This window comes from Diadema setosum, chromosome 4 (genome assembly GCF_964275005.1).
Source record: "Diadema setosum chromosome 4, eeDiaSeto1, whole genome shotgun sequence".
In the NCBI taxonomy this organism is placed as follows: Eukaryota; Metazoa; Echinodermata; class Echinoidea; order Diadematoida; family Diadematidae; genus Diadema; species Diadema setosum.
The window spans coordinates 24920196-24936891 of NC_092688.1; positions in this window are offsets into that span (position 1 = coordinate 24920196).

The window sequence follows — 16696 nt, forward strand, 5'->3', positions numbered from 1 at the left end:
TTTAAACAAAGTCCACATGATATGCTTTTTCAAGCACTTAAAAGGGGTCATTTTGAGGGTGATTTAAATGTAATGAATTTTGATAAATTTTGGCCAGCGAGCGCAGCGAGCGAGCCGAAAATTTTTGTATTTCAGCTTACAAAAATGGAATTCTTGTCATTTTTTGCGAATCTTACAATTCTAATCAAGATATAGTGACGGCCTTATAGATAACGATTTTTTCCGCATTATCATCACGTTTTGTTCTTATCTCTTTTTTCTTTTCTTTGATACATTTTGGCGAGCGAGCGCAGCGAGCGAGCCGAAAATTTTCGTATTTCAGCTTACAAAACATGGAATTCTTGTCATTTTTTGCTTATTACATCTTACAATTTTAATCAAAAAAAAAAATGCTCTAAATTAGTACGAGTGAGTGAGCCGAAATTTCTATATTTCCGCGTCATCATTACGTTTTGTTCTTATCTTGTTTGATTCGTTTTTTTTGCGCCCCCCCCCCCCCATGTTCGAAGCCGTTGGCGCCTTCTTTTAGACCAATTGGCGATCGCTTCAGAACGAAACAAATTGCAGCCGCTGCTCCGTGAAACATTTTGCCTGCTAAATATAAAATGACATGTGTGAACACAATAGACATTGTCATTTTGTCCGCGTCATCATCACGTTTTGTTCTTACCTTCTTTTTTTTATATAAATTTGGGCGAGCGAGCGCAGCGGTTTCAGTTTACAGAAGATGGAATTCTTGTGTGAAGGCAATGAAAATTGTCATTTTGTCCGCGTCATCATGTTTTGTTTTTATCTTCTTTGATTTGGTTTTCTGCCCCCCTCCCCCCCTCCCCCCACCATTCCCCCCCCCCCCTTCCGGGCGAGTTTCTTCTCCTTCTGTTATTTTTAAATTTTTTTCTTCTTCTTCGTTTTTTTTTTTTTTTTGGGCCCCCAAGGAGTGGCGCCCGGGGCACGTGCCCCACTTGCCCCCCTTGCCCCCCCCCCCTAGATACGCCACTGCATGCATTGGTGTGCGAGAGGAAGTACACGAGCGCTGCTAGCACTGTTCAGCAGTATATGCTCTCGTCACGAGGCGGGCGTGCGAACGTCATGGCTCATGCATTACAGTATGTAGCCTATAACCTAGGTGGGGATGCAGCTGGTCTGATGCGACGAGACTACGAACAGTGGATGTGCGCGAATACACCGCCTATGATCCAGTTGTTTGTCGTTGTTTTCTTATTTTTTTTTTATCGGTGGCAGTCTTCTTATACGAAAAAAAAAAACAAAAAAAAACTGCCACCGATCGTGGCGCCTAGCGGACGCGGTAGATGCGTCCACTGTTCGTAGTCTCGCCGCATCAGATGTATCGTTTGGCAAAGACAATTATCTCGCTGCATCATACGTTTAGCTTAACAGCAAATTACAAAAACAATAATTGCATTCTCCGCCTAGATTATAGGCTATGCAATAATCCATTATGCTGAAATCAATATCACCACATTTCTTTTTGTTTGTTTGTTTGTTTTTTTTTTTGTTCCTACATCTTTTTCTTGGGAGAATTTCAGGGGGGGATATTTGTACAGGCCATCCCCCCCCTCCTTCAAAAGTGGGGGGGGGGATATATCCCCCCCATCCCCCCGGGATTTACGCCCATGACCTATACGATTCAAACAAAGGAAAGAGCAATAAGGAATAATAAAAAAGGTATCGTTTATGTTTTTGTCGACAATAGCTATGCTGTTCTTTTAATTTGTTATCTATTTCTTACTGAATGCTTACAATTTATTCGTATATGGTATATTTATATATATATATATATATATATATATTTTTTTTTTTTTTTTTTTTTTTTTTTTTTTTTTTTTACTCACTGTTGAATAAATGGACATGCTGACCAGATTCATGATCTGCCTGTCTGGGACATATCCATGTTTGAGAATTCCTTCCTTCAGACTCTTTCTCGCCGTGCGGTTCTGATCGAAAACATTTTGTATAAATATACATTACACACAGCAGAAGCGTCAGATTCCCGGGTTGGCCACAACAAATAAATATCCAGTTCCATTAGAATGAACGTCAGATTCAAACAAAGACAAAGCCTGAAATGTCCGTTCATCGGCTTGTTAGCATACGGGAATAGATTTATAATACGGGAATAGTTTTATAATATAGGTTTCCTATGAATGCAAAGCAAAATGGTATAGCCTTGGAAGAAATACCAATTATACTCTGGTCATGATTATCAGGCCAAGCCTTGTTACATAAAATATAATCATGATATACCTAATTCTGATAACACTGCCCATCACATTTGATTTAATGCACTTTTTTGATACACTACCAATAACTCAGGGCAGATTCAAATTAATATTATTTTGTTCTTTTATACTTTAACATTATAGATTCCTTGTTTACAAAAGATTTACGCGCAAAAAAAAAAAAAAGTGTTGTCAGCATACGCCCCTCGTCAATGCGTATGATTATCAATGTATGTTTGTTAATTACCAGAGATATTGCCGTCAAAGATCATATAGTGGCATGTTGATAATAATAATGAAAAAAAAAAAACGTTTGTTAGAAAAAGAAAAACACAAAAACACATACAATTTGGGAACATTTAAAGTCTTCATTGCTTACACTGTGATTTTAGTACATTGATATAGCAAATATCAACGTGTAATTACATTAACAGGCTTACCTCGGCATTTGAGTCTAACAGCCTCATTCGAGGAACAGTCATCGGGTGTCAGTGAACAATCCTTCAAACGTTGAAACCTGCCTGGAACTATGCATCGATAAATTTAATACATGAAATAATGAAACTCATTTACAAACCTTTAAAGACATCAAGAAACTCATACAAAGCGAGGTTACAAAAAAGAATCTGAAAGCAATGTCTGAAAAGCACATATAATAATAGTAGATATAGAAACAAGCAAATCTTAACAGTATGAATATTTGTGACAGACATTCACTCACAAATTTAACTATGCTTGTAAATGCAGACTTTTCCGTCTGACAGTCTGTAATTGCATATCACTTAGTTGCTTTTTGAACTCTATTACGATTTCAAAAAAAAACAACATTGCTATCTTTTTTATTTAAAGATAAGCAAGTCTGTAATCACCGTCAAGACATGATAACCGTCTAGTCTTGCTCCGTGTTACTGTTCTTGGCAATGTTTCAGCCGAATACTCCTCAGCCGCTGGGAAGCCGAGCTCTCGACACACCAGTCCGGCAGCTTCGTCGTTAAATCCATCAAAGCAAACATATCTGTCTGTTTCGAAGACGACCAAGCCTTCAAGGGGAGAGGGTCCGTCAACCAGGGTCATATTAGGTGTTTCTTTTAAGAGCAAATGATAAATACATGAAAAATTTTGAAGTGATAACATCGTAGCTTCAATTCTACATCGAAGTCTATACATGGAAATATAGCAAGATTAAAACCGAGCATGACTTTGGGAGGGCTGTAGAGCCCACTAATGTCAAAATCGACCACTAACATCAAAACAACCACTAATGTCATAACACGTCGACGACAAATGTCAAAATCGGACTACCCACTAATGTCATAACACGTCGACAACAAATGTGAAAATTTCCAAATTTTACTGCAAACGTCATGTCATAACGCGTCACAGGGGCATATCCAGGAATTCCGTAAAGGGGCGGCGCCTTTACAAAATCAAAGGCTGGCGAGACTCTCCCCCCCCCCCATTTTCTTCCTTTTTTTTTTCTGTTGCGTTAACAAAATATAGAGAGGGGGCCTCAGAGGGGGATGCGCCCCCTCTCGATCCGCGATTGCGTCAACCGCAAATGTCAAAGTGGGATTAACCACAAATGTCATAACACGTCGACTACAAAATTTCAAAATTTCTAAACTTACTGCAAATGTCATAACGCGTCGAAGGGGCGGATCCAGGAGTTTCGTAAAGGGGAGGCGCCTTTGCAAAATTAGAACTGCCGCACCCCCACCCCATTTTTTTCCATTTTTGTCTATTGTTTTAACTGAAGAAAAAAAGAGAGGGGGCACCAGAGGGAGATGCGCCCGTCTCGATCCGCGATTGCGTCAACCATAAAATGTCAAAACTCATTGCTTGCATTATGGGGTGGATACAGGAATTCCGTAAAGGGGAGGCGCCTTTACAAAATTAAAGTTGCCGCTACCCTACCCCATTTTTTCTTATTATTTCTGTTGTTTTAACAACAACAACGACAACAACAATAGATAGGGGGCACTAGAGGGGTGTGCGCCCCCCCCCCCCGATCTGAGATTGCGTCAACCACAAGTTAATGTCAAAACCCATCGTTTGCATTAAGGGGCGGATCCAGGAATTCCGTAAAAGGGAGGCGCCTTTACAAAATTAAAGGCCTTCACACCCTCATTTTTTTTTCCTTTTTATTTCTGCTGTTTTAAAAAAAAAAAAAAAAGGGGGGGGGCACCAGAGAGGTATGAGTCCCCTCTCCATCCATGATTGCGTCAACCACAAATGTCAAAACTCAGTGCTTGCAGTACAGGGTCGAATCCGGGAATTCAGTAAAGGGGAGGCGTCTTTACAAATTGATTATTAGGGCTGCCGCACCCCCATTTTTTGTTGTTATTTATATTGTTTTAATCTAAAAAAAAAAGAGAGGGGGCACCAGAGGGGGATGCGCCCCTTTTTCGATCAGCGATTGCGTCAACCTCAAATGTCAAAACCCATTGCTTGCATTATAGGGGCGGGTCCAGGAATTCCGTAAAGGGGAGGCGCCTTTACAAAATTAAAGCTGCCGCAACCCTACCCCATTTTTTTCTTTTTATTTCTGTTGTTTTAACAACAACAACAAAATAGATAGGGGCACTAGAGGGGTGTGTGCCCCCCCCCCCCCGATCTGAGATTGCGTCAACCACAAGTTAATGTCAAAACCCATTGTTTGCATTACAGGGGCGGATCCAGGAATTCCGTAAAAGGGAGGCGCCTTTACAAAATTAAAGGCCTCCACACCCTCATTTTTTTTTCTTTTTATTTCTGTTGTTTTAACCAAAAAAAAAAAAAAAAGGAGGGGGGGCACCAGAGAGGTATTAGCCCCCTCTTCATCCATGATTGCGTCAACCACAAATGTCAAAACTCATTGCTTGCATTACAGGGCCGAATCCGGGAATTCCGTAAAGGGGAGGCGTCTTTACAAATTGATTATTAGGGCTGCCGCACCCCCATTTTTCGTTGTTATCTATACTGTTTTAATTCAAAAAAAGAGAGGGGCACCAGAGGGGGATGCGCCCCCTTCTCGATCAGCGATTGCGTCAACCTCAAATGTCAAAACTCATTGCTTCCATTATAGGGGCGGGTCCAGAAATTCCGTAAAGGCAAAACGCCTTTATAAAATCAAAGGCTTGCGCAAACCCCCTCCCCTTTTTCATTTAATTTCTTTTGTTTTAACAAAAATAGAGACGGGGAGAGGGTACCGCGCCCCCCTCTAGATCAACCACAAGTTAATGGCAAAACCCATTATTTGCATTACTGGGGGCGGAACCAGGAATTCCTTAAAGGGGAGGCCCCTTCACAAAATTAAAGACTGCCGCACCCCCCCCCCATTTTTTCTCTGTATTTTTTTTCGCTTAAACAAAAGAAATAAAAAGAAATGATTAAGGGGGAGGGGGATTGCGCCAGCCTTTCATTTTTAAAAGATGTCTCCCCTTTACGCTTTATGGAATTCCTGGACCCGCCCCTGTATTACAAGCAATGAGTTTAGTATTTTGTGGTTGACGCAATCGCGGATCGGGGGGGGGGGCACCCCCCTCCGGTGCCCCCTTTCTATTTTTGTTGTTGTTGTTGTTAAAACAACAGAAATGTTGTGAAAATAAAATAGGGGGTGCGGCAGGTTTTAATTTTGTAAAGGCGTCTCTCCTTTACGGAATTCCTGGATTCGCCCCTTTAATGCAAGCAATGAGTTTTGACATTATGGCCCGAATTCACGAAGGTGGTACAAAAGAAACCATGGTTTAAACCATGGACAAAAACCATGGAGCGCCAAGTGTAGCACGGAATATTTCGTTACGAAATTGGTCATTTCGTCAACAAAATGACCGTTTCGTTAACAAAATTATCATTTCGTGGACGAAATGTTCATTTAGTTACAAAATGGCGTCATTTCGTTACAATATAATAATTTCATCGACGAAATGACCAATTTCGTAACGAAATATTCCATGCGACACTTGGCGCTCCATGGTTTTTGTCCATGGTTTAAACCATGGTTTCATTTGTACCACCTTCGTGAATTCGGGCCATGTGGTTGAGGCAATCGCGGATCGAGACGGGCGCATCCCCCTCTGGTGCACCTTTTCTTTTTTTTTTTCTTCAAAACAGCATGAATGACAACAAAAAGATTGGGGTTGGGAGGATGCGCCAGGCTTTAATTATATAAAGGTGCCCCCCCCCCCCTTTACGTAATTCCTGGATCCGTCCCTGTATTGCAAGCAATGAGTTTTGACATTTGTGGTTGACGCAATCGCGGATCGAGAAGGGGGCGCATCCCCCTCTGGTGCCCCCCTCTCTCTCTCCCTCTCTCTCTCTCTCTCTCTCTCTCTCTTTAGTTCAAACAATAAAACTAAAAAGGGAAAAGGGGGGCAGCTTTAATTTTGTAAAGGGGCCTCTCCTTTACGGAATTCCTGGATCCGCCCCCGTAATGCAAGCAGTGAGTTTTGACATTTGCGGTTGAGGCAATTATGGATCGTGAGGGAGCGCATCCCTCTCCTGTGCCCCCCCCCCTTATTTTAAATAAATTAAAAGAAAAATATCCTTAAAACACATAAATAATAACATAAAGATGGGTGGATGCGCCAGGCTTTAATTATGTAAAGGTGCCCCCCCCCCCCTTTACGTAATTCCTGGATCTGCCCCTGTATTACATGCAATGAGTTTTGACATTTGTGGTTGACGCAATCGCGGATCCAGAAGGGGGCGCATCCCCCTCTCGTGCCCCCCCCCCTTTCTCTCTCTCTCTCTCTCTTTGGTTATAGACAATAAAACTAAAAAGGGAAAAATGGGGGTGGGGGTGCGGCAGCTTTAATTTTGTAATGGCGCCTCCCCTTTACGGAATTCCTGGATCCGCCCCCGTAATGCAAACAATGAGTTTTGACATTTGTGGTTGAGGCAGTCATGGATCGTGAGGGGGCGCATCCCCCTTTGGTGCCCCCTTTCTTTAGAAAAAAACAAAAAACAACAACATAAAAAGAAAAAAAATCGTCAAAACAACATAAATAATAACAAAAAGATGGGGGATTGGCCGGGCTTTAATCATGTAAAGGTGCCCCCCCCCCTTACGTAATTCCTGAATCCGCCCCTGTATTACGAGCAATGAGTTTTGACATTTGTGGTTGATGCAATCGCGGATCGAGAAGGGGGCGCATTCCCCTCTGGTGCCTCCCCTCTCTCTCTCTCTCTCTCTCTCTGTAGTAAAAACAATAAAATCAAAAAGGGAAAAAATGGGGGTTGGGGTGCGGCAGCTTTAATATTGTAAAGGCGCCTCTCCTTTACGGAATTCCTTGATCCACCCCTGTAATTCAAGCAATGAGTTTTGACATTTGTGGTTGACGCAATCGTGAATCGAGACGGGCGCATCCCCCTCTGGTGCCCCCTCTCTCTTTTTTTTTTTCTTCTTCAAAACAACATAGATAATAACAAAAAGATGGGGGTGCGCCAAGCTTCAATTATGTAAAGATCCCCCCCCCCTTTACGTAATTCCTGGATCCGCCCCTGTATTACAAGCAATGAAAATGGGGGGTGCGGCAGCTTTAATTTTGTAAAGGCGCCTCCCCATCACGGAATTCCTGTATCCGCCCCTGTAATGCAAGCAATGAGTTTTGACATTTGTGGTTAACGCAATCATGGATGGAGAGGGCATGCATCCCTCTATGGTGCTCCCTTCTATTTTCTTAACAACATAAATAAAAAGAAAAAATGGGGAGGGGTGTGGAAGCCCTTGACTTTTCCTCCATTGTCCGGAATTCCTGGATTCTCCTCTGTAATGCAAACAATGGGTTTTGACATTAACTTGTGGTTGGCGCAGTGGCGGATCTAGAGGGGGCGCGGCGGCCCCTCCCCGTCTCTGTTTTTGTTAAAACAAAAGAAAGAAAAAAAGAAAAAGAAAGGGGAGGATTTCGCTGGCCTTTGAGTTTGTAAAGGCGCCTCCCCTTTACGGAATTCCTGGATCCTCCCTTGTGACGCGTTAGGAGTTTGCAGTGAATTTGGAAATTTTGACATTTGTCGTCGACGTGTTATGACATATTTTGCAGTAAAAATGGAAATTTTGACATTTGTCGACGTGTTATGACATAAGTGGTTAATCCGATTTTGACATATTTTGTCGTTGACGTGTTATGACATTAGTGGTCATTATGACATTTGTCGTCGACGTGTTATGACATTTGTCGACGTGTTATGACATTAGTGGTTGTTTTGACATTAGTGGTCGATTTTGACATTAGTGGGCTCTACAAGGGCTGTAGTTTCGAAGTAGGAAGTGTTTTATTTTCTGCCCATAAGTACTCCTACGGTACATTAAATATTAAAGACACCTGTTTTCACGTTGGACATTAACATTTTTCACTTCTTAAAATCTTGATAACAGGCCATAAAGGCTACAATAAGATCATGAAAATAATTAATGATGTTAGTTTGTAATAATTTTGTAGAAGAGCCCGTTCTAATTAGTGTACCGTGTTTATATTCCCACATATTTCTTCCTCTATTTTGCGTTGCTTTCGCTCCATAATATTCTGAAAGGAAGGCATTTTCTAATTCTTATATTATGATTGAATTAATTGGGGAAATTATCAAATCCAGGCAGTAGCAAGTTATCACAGTCTATTGAGATAATCAGATTAAAGAAGTCAGCGATTTATTTTGTAGAGGCGTGATGAAGACATCTAATTTGCTTTGTAACCGCGCATTTTCCTTTTACTTTTACTTTTCGACCGATGTGTCCATGGTGCATTTTCTTTGGTATAGCTGTATTAGCTGATTATTATCACGTTGTTTGAGACTTGATGAAAGTCGCTGTATTAATCATGCGGTGTTTTTTTTTTTTTTTTTTTTTTTTTTGAGATGCGGAATTAAACGTATTTTTAGAATCGAACGCTACATCGTTTGCCCACTCACTCTTCCAAAGGTAAAAATGTGAATTGCAAAGGTGGACTTGTGGGCTTTGTATAACAATGGAGAACACTCCTGACGTAAGAGGGAATTATGGTAAAGGGGAAAAAAGTGTCGTTCCACTCTCGCTTGTACATAGATAGATTGCAATCAGTTCTTCAGTTTTCAGTTCTTCGGTTATCAGGAGGTCGTAGGTTCGAATCCTGCTCGAGTATGTACGCCCATGATTTTTTATCATGGCTACTACTAAAACACTGATCAATTCAGTGCTTATTTACGTCGATGTAGGGCAATTTGTCAATCAGTTGCAATGCAATCAGTTCGTTTTATTTTCCATTTTTAATCTGGAACATGTCGACCGTTTTCGTTTTCCTCTGTAGTCAACGTTTTTATGCAATTATTTCACAGGACAGAAATAAAACAATCTGAACAATGTGAAATACAAGTAGGCATATTTCGATATCTGCATTTGTATTCATAATCATACCGATATCTGTGATAACTTACCCTCGTTACACTTCCCCCTGATGCTGAATTTCACTGGCAAGGTATATAACGTATAGTAAGCTTCGTCTGATGAGCAAGTGATAACATGGGAGAAGACGGTAAGTCACGCGGAATTACAATAATAGATGACATGTTAGCTATTTCATCCTGCACATTTAACCCTAAACCTAGGTTATTGATTGACTTCACTTCAAGTGAAATTCTCGACCCGCAAGATGTTTGTACAATCCAGCTGTCCCCTCTGAGGACGCAATATCTGTCACACGACACATCGCGCTCTAGTGGTTCCCCCGAACAATTTAGAGATAGATCTGCAGTGGATAAAGAGGGGGAGATAAAGTGCATCGTAATTCAGTGATAAATCATGAATTGAAGAACAACATGCTAGAAGCTAACATTACTCCTGACACTTTTCACTTTTTCGTAGGTGGAATGTTCACAAAATCGTTTTATCTCTTTTAACTCGAGTTGATTATTTTCTTCTTCTTCTTCTTCTTTTTCTTGGTCAGGAAAAGTTTCCAGTTGGGTTCTGAAGGTGCATTGAAAGATTTAGCTTTCCATTCATAAAACTTTTTCATTGTGTGTGGCATTCACGACACTCATTATGGAAATGGGTTTAAAACATTCGAACTAAATGATACGAACGCACACTAAATAATTTATGAGCAGTATTTGAGTCTCGAGCTATCTGTTGTGGCTTATTACTCTTTGCAATCACAGATACATAATTACTTTATAAGAGGCATGATCTATGATATATTACACGGTATCACAGGCAAAATATTTACATTGACAATAACGATTAAATCTAATGACAACGAAATTGATAGCAACTATAGTTGCATTGGGTATGAAGCTACATAAAAAAAAAATAAATAATGGATCGTGTACTGCGGAAAGGATAGAACCCTGCACATATCATCTCTCCTCCACACACACACACACACACACACACGCAGACACACGCACACACACGTGCAAAATTTTATCTTAAGCAAACAAACACGACAAAAAATGAACATACCTATCAACACATGAAACAAGAACAAATAATTTCTACCCAAAAAAAATGCAACAATTGAAAACAGGAGTTTAACTCCCAGGGTCAGGGAGAGAAATATTTGTGCTCACCAACCCCCTCCTTCCATAAATCAATGCAACCCGACAAACTATATAGAAAGCAAAATATCATACATACATGTATTTCTTGACAAAGTGAGCGACGGATAACAGCACAAGAAAATGACAGAAAACCATGCTAGGTAGACCATCCTTCTGTCCTTTGCGATATTCAAAGTCATTATTTCGACTTATCAACTGCAAACTTTCCCTCGAATCTGATGATTGGTCCCGTCTATGTGTCGGTTACCCCTGCCCTTGACTCTTCTGAAATACCTTTGTTTAATAACGATTTACGCCAAGGTCTGCATGGGGGGAGTGATCGAACCTTCTTCTATTACAGCAAGCAATTACAACAATAATTATAATCGGCACGAATAAGGACCGAAGTGCGCATATTAAAATTGTGCAGGTACTCGTGTGTGCGTGACAAACTGCAGTTCGTCAAAACAATTTCGCTCCGACAGTCATGTAGCCTATTTCCAGACAATGGAGGAAGGCATACTGGCCACTTGAATGAATTTCATGCATTAGGTCATTATAGGTACGATTTGCACATGCCCCCCCCCCATCTCTCTCTCTCTCTCTCCCCCCTCAACAGAATGACGACTCCTTCATCCTTACATTCACATCCGTGTTTGTTGTAGGCTTGAGAAAAAGGACTTCGAGGCATAATTAACATGGAAAAACAAAGAGTCTCATTGTTATGGGCTCTATTAGTCAGCTCATTATCTCCTTCCATAACTTTCAGTTTCGAAGTATTGAGAATCAAGCCACTTCAGCCCACTGCATGGTGGAATTTGTGTGATATAATGATGTTAAGTGATGTTAATGAAATTGATGTAATCACAGAAATGTAGCAAAGGGAAAAATATGTCACCCTTTGTACATTCGATATTACTAAACTGAAAAACAGTTTGTGAATGATTTGAATGTAAAATTGCATGCAGATATTAAATCTTAAATTGTTTTTTATCTCCAAATAAATAATGATTATATACATATTTCATGAATTTGAATATATACATATGTATTACATACATATATTATATATATATATATATATATATTATATTATATTATATTATATTATATTATATTATATATATTACGTAATATACTATATATTTAAAGTTGCCAGAAGTAACCAGAAACAAAATTTTGAAGAGTAAGTGCCAGTTAATGAAGCTAATACATTGCTAATGCCGAGCTCTGTACATCACACACACTCATACACACACACACACACACACGCACACAAGAAGAAAACCCCACACACTTAGTCATTATAAATAATACATTTAGGATACGTATACTAGTATAATATATATACATAAATATATATAAATATATTTATATATATATATAAATATATATATATATATATATATATATATATATGTGACCGTGCACCTCAAAACGAACATAAAGTCGCACACACTGATTTTGCGTGAGGACTGAAAATAAGTGAAATGGGTCAACCTAGCCGAACTTGAATTGTTCATATTTTCTGAAAGAGCGGGTCTTCTTTTACATTATGCTAAAACTTTGTATCATAAAACGGGCAGAAAAGTGTGTTTTTTAGCAGTTTATCTCGAACATTTTTGGTAGAACAGTGTGATTAGGTGTGTCTTTTGAATCCCTTTTTCATTTCTGAAAAACCTTGTCCACACTCTTCACTTTCAACTCTAATAACTTTTGAAAGGATAGTGCTACTACTTTGAAAGTTGGCATTGATTTTGCACAGAATGTGTTTATGAGGCATTTTTAATTTCATTGTAATCTGATAATCCCTTCATTGTTTTTACTCCGGTGGTTTACTTCCTGTTTTTTGTCCCATTCATCGCACAGCCAGCACGGTTTGGCAAAGATTAAGCGCTTGAATAGACACTGTACTTCAGAGCCTCTTTTCTCAGTTCACACTTTTCCTGAGTTTGTGTTTTCTTTCCAATATTTAGATAGGTTAGGAGAGTCCATTTGATTTGAGTTATACATCATTTTAAAGCTTAAAGTCTGCTCTTTCAGAATATGGTCTTAACTAAAAATTCATGTCTGGCGACATTTTGTTTGTTTTGAGGTGCCGGGTCACATACACACACACACACACACATATATATATATATATATACATATATATATATATATATATATATATATATATATATAATATATATCAAGGACGTTTTATACATGGGGTTCCAACTGGCTGTAATTATTCAAACACTTGTCAGATTTCTATTGATGTACAAAAGAATTCAACAGGTGCACTTGTGCCTTTGATGATCGATGTTCCAAGCCGCCGTCTTGCTGAGCAATTTGAAGATTCATTTCAAACGTTATCAAAATGTTGGCCATATTTTGCTTATTTATTTATTAACTGAAATGAAATTTCACTTGATAATAAAGCATGTAAAACAAAAGTCAATTCCGTTCAGAAATTTGCGCAAAAGTGTAAATCAGAGCTTTATTATGTGAAAATGTTTAAAACTGTACCATCCTGGAAAGCTGGTTTTATCACTTTTCCACTTAATTTCCCCAAAGGAAACTAATATGTACTAATCTTCAAGTTTAATTCTTTATTGATAGATAAATATATCAGATTAGTGCCCGCATATGCCCAGTCGAGTAATTTTCATCTTCATTTCAGCATTTTTTCCGCAATTTCTGTTCGCGCATCCTCGTGTCTGTACCACCTACCTTTTATAAGAAGGGATTGCGAAAAGTAATTACCATCACAAAGACGTGTCTTCTTTTGAAAGTGGCTGCTGATTATGCAATGAGACACGAGTCAATTACCTTCGTGTATATGTGACCCTGCACCTCAAAACAAACAAAAAGTCGCCAGACATGAATTTTTAGTTAAGACCATATCCTGAAAGAGCAGACTTTAAGCTTTAAAATGATGTATAACTCAAATCAAATGGACTCTCCTAACCTATCTAAATATTGGAAAGAAAGTACAAACTCAGGAAAAGTGTGAACTGAGAAAAGAGGCTCTGAAGTACAGAGTCTATTCAAGCGCTTAATCTTTACCACACCGTGCTGGCTGTGCGATGAATGGGACGAAAAACAGGAAGTAAACCACCAGAGTAACAACAATGAAGGGATTATTAGATTAAACCGAAATTAAGCATGCCTCATTAACACATTCTGTCCATAATTAATGCCAACTTTCAAAGCAGTAGCACTATCCTTTCAAAAGTTATTAGAGTTGAAAGTGAAGAGTGTGGACAAGGTTTTTCAGAAATGAAAAAGGGATTCTGAAGACACACCTAATCACACTATTCTACCAAAAATGTTCGAGATAAACTGCTAAAAAAACACACTTTCCTGCCCGTTTTATGATACCAAATTTTAGCATAATGTAAAAGAGGACCCGCTCTTTCAGAAATATGAAAAAGTCAAGTTCGGCTAGGTTGACCAATTTCACTTATTTTCAGTCCTCATGCAAAATCAGTGTGTGCGACTTTATGTTCCTTTTGAGGTGCACGGTCACATATTATATATACATATCGTACATGGTATTATGTTTACTTCACCATCGTTGAAGACATAAATACCAATCTAGAAATTAATGTATTTAAGAGTGAGGGAGAGGTTACCAACGTTTTTGATGATTTTGTGAGATCATGAGAAACCTCTTAGAAAATATGAAAAAGCAAATAGTTCTTAGAAGAATTTAAAGTTTATTCTTTGTAAATCTTGATGAGAATCGGTTTTGAAAATTGCTGGGAAATCCAAAACGAAACTGCCCTTATAGTAGCATCGCTTTGATTCGATTTGATTAGGTGATCCGAGTATCCCTCTCGGATGACCTTCTGTATTTGTACGGATTCTTTGTTCTTCTTTTTTTTTTTCTTTATTAGGTGATCCGAGTATCCTCTCGGATCACCTTCTGTATATGTACATAAACGCGCGCGTAAGCGCGTGTTGAAATATTTGTATGCTCCAATCGAGCTCAATTTTTTTTTTTTTTTTTTGCACACGTTTCAGACCATTTGGAGCATTTTTTGAAAAATTGAAAAAATTGGACGGACGCGTACGCGCGCGCGCATATACGCACGCACAGCTCATATGCAATAGAAATTTTCCGTTTCTTCATTTTGATCGGATGTCTGAAACGTCAAGGAATTTTCTACCAAGTTTCAAGTCAATCCGACTCAATATGACGTCATACGGGCCCGTCAAATTTGAAATTCCACGCGCGCGTCAATGGCGATATACAGTGGAAGTATGCCAAAAAACCGCCAATTTTAAATCCGATTTTACTCGTCAGGATGGACGGTGACCCCCCATTTTCTTTACATATTCTAAAAGCTGATGAGTTGTACATGTCATTTCATGGGTTGGCGATGCTGAAAAAATAATTAAAAGATATCAAATTTCTTAATAAAGTAAAAAAGGTAAATTTTCAAAATGACGTCATCAAAATTCAAGTTCACTCGAGCGTATTTCACTTATCCTTTGCCGATTTTCACACAAATTTCAGTATGTTGTAGCTTAACAATGTTCTTTCATTAGGATAATAGCAGCATTTTGATTGGATGACGGCATAACCTCGTAAAAATGGATTGAATGTAATCTTGTCAAATTTGACCAGTTTACGTGTTATCTCTATGGGAGTGCAGTTTTTCTGGAAATGAAAATTGACCTGACTATCTTTCTCGAGCACTAGCTCACTTATGCTTCAGTGAATTTCTCCCAAATTTAAATATGTTGTAGCTGAGACTTTGGGCTATTGTAATATGCCCTTCATTTTTTAATACGACGTCGGCATTACTTAAAAAAATTTGGTTGAAATTATAGTTTATCTTCGATGTATTGAGATATTTTCTTTTTTTCTGCAACTTTCCTTGCAATAACTCAAGAAAGACAGCCCCTATCACCCCCCATATTTTGCACATGTTTAGTTCAATTTACGTACATTTTTTTTTTTTTTTATAAAATAACAACTACTTGATCGGACACCATCTTGGGTATGTAAATTAGGGTCAAAGGTCATAAATATTTCATCCTGTATCTTAGTAAATACATGTCCTATCTTTCCCATATTTTGCACACGTAAAGACCATGTTACAAGAATCATTTCACAAAATAAACACTTTTTGCTCAGATGCCATCTTGTCTGTGCAAAGTGGGGTCAAAGGTCATATGTACGTTTTTCTGTACCTTCGTTATGACGCGTTATCTCTATGGGAGGGAATTTTTCTAGATGTGAAAGTTGACATGATTGTCTTTATCGAGCACTAGCTCACTTACCCTTCGGTGAATTTCTCCCAGATTTTAATGTTGTAGCTGAGACTTTGCGCTATCGTCAATGTGCCTTTTGTTTTTTCATACGATGTCGGGATCATGCTAAAAAAAACTTGGTTGAAATTAAAGCTTATCTTCGATGTATTGAGATATTTCTTTCTTTTTGCAACTTTCTTTACAATAACTCAAGAAAAATAGCCTCTATCACCCCCATATTTTGCACATGTTTAGTTCATGTCACGCACATTATTTCATAATATAACTACTATTTGATCGGACACCATCTTGGGTATGTAGATTAGGGTCAAAGGTCATAAATGTATCATCCTGTATCTTGGTGAATGCTTGTCCTATCTTTCCCATATTTTGCACACGCAAAGACCATGTTACAAGAATCATTTCACAAAATAACCACTTTTTGCTCAGATGCCATCTTGTCTGTGCAAATTGGGGTCAAAAGTTATATCCACTTCTTTCTATATCTTGGTTATGACGTGTTGTTTCTATGGGAGGGAATTGTTTTAAATGTGGAAAAAAAAATTATATGACTGTCTTCTTCGAGCACTAGCTCACTTTCCCTTTGGCGAATTTCTCCCAGATTTTAATATGTTGTAGCTAAGACTTTGCGCTATCGCTAGTGTGTCCTTCGTTTTTTTCATACGATGTCGGGATCATCTTAAAAAACTTGGTTGAAATTA